Genomic DNA, 7,463 nt, shown 5'->3' with positions numbered 1-7,463 from the left:
GCAGCTTAAGCGATGTGAGTGCTAGTTTGAAGGGTGTAGTAAGGGAGACATAATTTTCCAAGGCATTCGAGCTTATTCCTTAGGGGTACTTACCTGCAGCCAATCTCACATAAGATCTTTAATCTTATCTGGTGTTAACAGGTGTCTGTAGGCAGCTGTGACTAATTATCGTCAGGTGGAGTGGATGGTCGTTGGCTACTTCTATTGAGTTTCGTGGATATCAAATAGAAGGATTTTCTAAGAACAATATGAAAATTCTTGTTTGTAAAAAGTACATATCATTTTTTTATAATTGTGGTTGTTATCATTCATAGATGACACACACATTAAACCATTATCAGGCATATGTCTTTCGTTTAGAAATATTATTCAGATCGGTGTTTAGATTTTTGTATGTATAACTATGACGTTGAAATTAGTATTGCCGTTTTGATTTTCGCAAAACGCAGCGTAACACTATTAGAGTTACGATGTAATATAATGTCATTATTACCGTTATTTGCTATTCGAAGCTATAACACGAAGGGAGTATATTAGATCGATTTGACCAGTCACATTAGATTAACATTTAATTTATGTCATTATGATAGCGTACAGAATTTTGAATTTGTGCCATGATCCGCTCTAACGCTATTATTTCAAATCATTTTTTGCTTGTTTTGAAATATACGTAACATTTACGATTACTATATAACATTATGTAATGCAACATTAGTAATTTAGTTTTATAGAAGTAGAAATTGAGAAATTCAAGCAGTAAAGAAGCATGTGTCCAACCTATGACAGATAGCACGAGTTTTTAAGTCGACGGCTTCCTCGTTTGTTTTTTTAAATTTTATAGAAAAAGAGATTATATGCCAAGATTGTAGAAATATGTGTGGTTTAACTAGGGTGACATCACCGTTGAAGGTGACAGAACCCTTAGTGGTTCGACTCCGGCGGCACCACCGCCACACCTATTTCTACCTAATAACAGTGTTAGGCGCTGCTGTGTTCCTTTTTGAAGGGTGTGGTACTCTTCCGAGGCGTTCCAGCTTAGGACTCAGGGGTAGCGGCGCATTTGTGGCCGACCTCAGATAGGAGTATCTAATCCTATCTGGGGTTGATTACAGATGTCCATGGGTAGCAGTAGCCACTTACCATCAGGTGGACCGCATGCTCGTCTGCTACTCCTATATTATAAAAACAAAAAATCACCATTCCTGATTTATACTGATATTGGTTGCGTTACTGTATTTTGAGTTGAAGGGTGTGGTAAGTCCTATATAGGATATGAGACGATAAGGCGCAATGCGTACTTGTTTGTTAATTATATGAAATAAAAAGTCGAATTCAATGGACTTTCGTCTAAGGAACACGTTTGTAACTTATATCAAACAGGCCTCCAATTTATGGCTACATATTATATCTTTTTTTTTGTATATATTGCGTTAATTACTTCCATTTAGTAATAGACACGTCGAAGGCGCATTGAAATTAATCTTAATTATTTAAAAATATGACTATAAAAATAATTAATTTATCTATTTATATAAAAATGCTATTTTATTAACCGGTGCGTTGCATAAAAAAGAAAACATTATTATAATAAAGATACTTAATCTACATAGTTAACTATTAAATATTTTAGTTATCTTTTTTATTAACCATTTTGTAATTGTTCTTGAGGTCACTGCCAACCATGGACCATATGACCATAGGCCGATCTAGTTACATAAATCAAACGTTAATGGACTTTTAAGAACCCCATTGAATAGTGAAGGTATACTTACCCACTCTTTAATAAGGAAATAATGCTTCGTCGTTAGCGTTTCCATCATGGTCCCATTGCTAGGCCCTAGCCTCTTTTTGTAGTCTAATGCCTTAGACCATATTTTACTACAGCCTCGTGGGAAACAGCAAATTCACACCTTTGAGAAATTTTTTTAGACAACTCTCAGACATAGTATTTCTCATAATGTTTTCATTTAACTATAGCAACTGATAATTCCTTTCTTACTAGCCTATAAAGTTACACTTAAAGATGCGTGCCGGGGATTTAAACCTAGGAACACTCGATGAAGGGGCCGAGCATTAGCAGACATTCAGCTGCAGGGCATTTCAAATAATAAAATACATAAGAAGACGGATAAGATATGCTCGAAAAACATCGGAGCGTATTCCGAAGTACTGTAAAAACATTGCCGCATTGAAAGGCAGTCAGTTCCCTTAGTATGAGTTTTTACGTTTTTACGTTTTTACAAAAAATACTGTTTATTTGTTTACGTACTTCCCATACATTTCCAATCAGTTATAATACAATCCGCTAACGGTGCTGATTGGAAATGTATGCGCAAATACGTAAACAAACACCAAAACAATCATTTTTGGTAAAAACTCATACTAAGAGTGCCTACTGTACTGTCAATTGAAACTGCACTACATATTACCCATCTAAATTGCAATACCTTTCACAATTCAATATTAGAGTCCGTTTTCCTTAAAACTTTATTACTTTTTGTGTGGTATCCGTGGTTATGTGCAAATAAGCTATCGGATGATTTTGTTATTACCTTATTCGTTAACTGTACATGTATTTATATTAATGTTTTCTATGGGTCTAGCGCATTTACCGCGGACGAATGCTCAGTACCCTTACCATGAGTTTTTACGTTTTAACAAATATGACTGTTTTGGTATTTGTTTACGTATTTGCCCATACAATTTTCAATCAGTGCCCCTAGCGGATTATATCAGAACTTGGACTTGGACTTGGCTTCCAATGGAACACCACAGGTTTTTAGCCGGTAGGAGTCTGGGATATCCTCTCCGCTGCCCCCGCGGCTGAGAGGAACCCAAGCAGGGTTTTACCACGTAAAATAAGATCGAGCGCCTTTAAAAAGATTATATACATAGGGCTATAGAGCGGACATTGTCAAGATTTTCACACAAAAACTTTCTTTCCGCTTCACTGGTATCATCTCGGATTTATTGACGATTGAAATATATTTCAGAACAACATATTACCAATTCGTAATAAATATTGGGCACTTTTCCTGCCCATGACCGTTCTATGGCTTCTACTCGTATATTGTTGTTTGTCTTTGATTGCATGTGTGATATTAGTTTCGTTTACAAACCGGAAAACTAATGGGACGTACGTTTTTGGAATATGGTTGATAACCATTCGTTATTGAGTTACTTTCTATCAGTTACTTAATAAAACGATTATGGTTGTGACATAATTGTATTGGAACACCCACAATCACTGCAATTTGAATATTGAAAACATTAATATACCTATGTAACAATATTTAATTGCATTATTTCACGTAATCACAAAATTCATCGCGGTTTTACATCATCCGGTAAAACATTAGGCCCTTAGCAGACATGCTACTTTTAGTGTCAGCGAGTGACGATTACACGACGATTAAACTTAGCACTCGTTTGAGCGCCGGTCGCAGCTACATGTACTTGTAATGATTGATGCAGCATTCGAATGTAATAACTTGTCAACAGTATTACTACAGTCGCTAAAACGCGTGACTGAACGCTATTATCACCAAAATTTGAACCAGCGTCGATACAATTGCCGTTTAACTTTAGGACGTTAACGGACTTGCTTCTTTTAACATCAGGAATAGGGCACGATTGAGGGCCAGTCGCATTTTTAATGCTCGATGCAGCAGATGAACGCGAAAAACGCGATTAATCATGAATACAGTCGCTAAAACGCAGGTTACAGATACCGCTACGATGGTCGCAAGTCACCAAACATGACGCAGCATCGACACGCCGCCGAAACTCAATCGCCAATCGAAAATCCGATTGATTTTCGATTGGCGAAACGCGAAACGGATAAATCGCACGTCTGCTAGGGCCATTAACCGTCATTCCACTCTGCCAGTTAATTAGGCGATCGAGTTGACTGGCTTCCCAAACTTACACGCAACTTTCACACTAGCTTACGTAACAATTGCTACATTTTTTTAAAGTCTCCGCCTTTATTATATCGGCCTTGGTACGCTTTGCGTTCGCGACACGAAAGTAAGCGAATATTGAACGAAATAATATTGAACGAAACCGATATAGTGGTGAGAATGTTTTGTGAAACTGTTCCCTTTTAGTCATGCTTTTGTAACGTCTTGAAATTAGTTTCAGGCACCCTCGATTTTTTTACGACTAATCGATTCGAATCTATGTCAACGTGTTATATTGGATTCAGTTGAACGAATCGGATCTTTATTATCTAAGTTGAATAACGTTGAGTAAACTTTGGGTTTGTTTCCACTGTGCAATGGTTAAGGTCATTTTTTTAATTCCAATGCCGCAATTTTTTACGAATCGGATTGTTGGACCAAATTAAATGCGCAATACGCGTTTAAATGTTCTAGGACAAATAAAAATTTCTGTTTCCGGCAATTTCATCAGAGAACGGAAAATGCAATTATTCGAACACAATGTGTTAAAATATTTTAAACTTTCAGAGTGAAAGTATAAAAGTACCTAGTGCTTTACTTAAAGTTTAAGGAAAACGTAACAGTATTCACTAGCGAAGAGATGATATTAAGAGGTTTTTTATACAAACTTTTATTTCACATACTTATCTCTTCATTTTAATTTCCTATCTCCATTTCCATGGTGCAGAATTTTAAAATTTTAAAAGCAAATTTTAAAGAGTAAATGATAAAAATGACGAATTTCAGAGTCTTTTTATTCCGAACAATTAGCTTACGGTGAGGGACATTTCCAGAGACTAGTGTTTTTCGTCGAGCCTCTGTTTGACCTCCTCCCATACTATAGTTACACATGTGTATATGTAATCTCTCCGGAAATCTCTTTGGTCGTCCTAAGTTCTCTTTAAAACAAGAGGCTTTGGCTATTTGTAGTTAATGTCCTCGCCTAAAAATATAAGGCCGTAGGATTGATGACTGGCCTTAACCATTGGAATTTTCGAAACTCATTTCACTTTGAAAATTCCGGTCGCTATCGTCGAAGGTTAGCAGCAATTTTGAAATTATGCTTACACTAACCAGGTGTGGCATAATTTCAAAATTGACACTATCTACATGTGACTTTTATCTTTAAGATAATTATTTTTATAGATATACCGTCCTTGTTATCACGGGTGTAAATGCATCTATGAGGTAATTAAAGTTGGATTTCTGTAGGTACTTTTTTTTTTTTTTTTTTATAATATAAGAGTAGCAGACGACCATGCAGTCCACCGCTACTGCCTTTCCATGGACATCTGTAATCGACCCCATATAGGATTAGATATTCCTACCTGAGGTCGGCCACATATGCGCCGCAACCCCTGAGGACTAAGCTGGAACGCCTCGGAAAAGACTGTCTCCCTTACCACACCCTTCAAACCGGAACACAGCAGCGCCTAACACTGCTGTTATTAGGTAGAAATAGGTGTGGCGGTGGTGCCGCCGGAGTCGAACCACAAAGGGTACTTTAGGCAATTTATTAAAATCTGTTACTTATAGTATCTTATAGTCGTTGTTGTAAAAATTAAATGTATTTCATCGTATAAGGCTTTGAAGTTTGTTTGTTTGTTTGTCACAGGGCTGTGTACTTCGAACCGTAGAGTAGACAGACATTTGAAATTTTTAGAGTGTGCATTACTCTACTCGCTATAACAACTTCATGTGCGAGTTCGACTTGCACTTCACCATTTAAAAATATAATAAAGTTTTATCTTATTTTTTATATTTTACAAACAGACACTCTTAACAGATTTGTTAACTCATAGATAAACCAACATCCTGATCCAATTTGCGTAACAAACGAAACGCAATAGACCGTACACAGGGCACTAACGTTACAGGAACTAGTGCTGTGCTAAGTATGGTTAAATCGGATAGGGCTCACTCAGCATATAATATTTCTAATATTAACTTAATATTTCAATAAAATGTTTTCTAGTTTCCTAAAATTTGACAAAAGATAACCCAATTAGTATTAAATTCGCAATTTGAGTTCAATACCAACAGGGCAAGAACGGGAACCTATTACTAAGTCACCGACGTCTGTCTTAGAGGGCTCTACCTTTAGATTTGTAATAGATAGCCATCAGAAATGTTTAGTGTTTATTACTATGGTCGGTTTAACAACAAAATTCTGGTGTTTTCATTTGCACTTAACCATTTTTAGCTTTTATAAACTTTTATCGTGTTATTTTAATACATTTAACGAACAGACACGCAGTATTATTAATATCTTATAGATAAACCAACATCCTGATCCAATTTGCGTAACAAATCGAAACTCAATAGACCGTACACAGGGCACTAAAGTTACAGGAACTAGTGCTGTGCTGAGTATGGTTAAATCGGATAGGGCTCACTCAGCATTATGTCGCAATTCAACCGATTGTGGTTTCGGCCAGTCAGCGTGTATTGTTACCCCTGCACTTACGAGTTGCGTCAATGATTTCTGATGTTGAGATTGTGTGCATTTACCCGGCTGTAGAGAGTATTGTTCCTTAAGCACATGGTAATGATTTCGAGAATATGTATGTGTTATGTATTTATGTATGGATGTATGTCTCATTCTTTGGTATACCCTAGAGTCCCCAACTTGACTGATTTTTAACATAGTTATGAGGTGTCGTTGTACGACCTACTCGCCAAAATTGTGAGATTGACATTGGCTTTATTTTTAAGCAGTTGGTTTTTTTTGGTTATATTATAATTATTTACTTTTAATATGCGTATGACTGATGTAACCGTGGACGAAATTTACCTGCCTGAGAGGTTCTTGAAGTTCTTAAAATAGTCGAAGCAGACTTAAAAAACTTTAGGCATTTTAGACAAATCTATAAGATATCTCTATTGTTAATAGACTAACACTATTGTGACTTAAGTAAATCAAAAAAATACATTTGATTAATTGATTGTGTTGCTACAACTGTCCTAAATAATTTAGTTTAAATTTACATTATGCAAATCGTTTTTTACATCGTTTTGATACCCGACAAATATTGTAACTACTTTTTGCTATGTTTCGACATAATAAATTAATTTGTCGTAATATTTCGGCAATACGACGTAATCAGGTCTAGATAAGTCCGTGTAACCTTTGTTTTAATTTGTTGTCGATTACTGTGTAAGTTTGATAGAAAGTGCCCCAGTCACAAGGCCGCCTGGAGGTCACCCGGATATTTTCTCGAGTGGGATTATGTGCTTAGGCTTCCGTCTTACTGGTGGCGAGTAAAGTGAGCGAACACGAGCCAGAATTAATGTCGTTGACTGTCGCTAAGGGTTCCCGTTTGGCAGTATCCGCTGTTACCGTCGCCGACTGTCGCCGATCGTTGCTAACTGTTATTTATTTATTTACTCTTTATTGACCATGTTAAAAACAATGTGGTGCAAAAGGCGGACTTAATGCTAAATAGCATTTTCTCCCAGTCAACCTTAGGGATGTGCAGAAAAATTAAAGGTGGTACAACAATACTAAAATAATAATATATA

Source organism: Epargyreus clarus, unplaced genomic scaffold (genome assembly GCF_041222505.1).
Source record: "Epargyreus clarus isolate Ecla_fem2 unplaced genomic scaffold, WU_Ecla_fem_2.2 ptg000026l, whole genome shotgun sequence".
Taxonomy (NCBI): domain Eukaryota; kingdom Metazoa; phylum Arthropoda; class Insecta; order Lepidoptera; family Hesperiidae; genus Epargyreus; species Epargyreus clarus.
Note: the sequence above shows the minus strand (reverse complement) of the source record.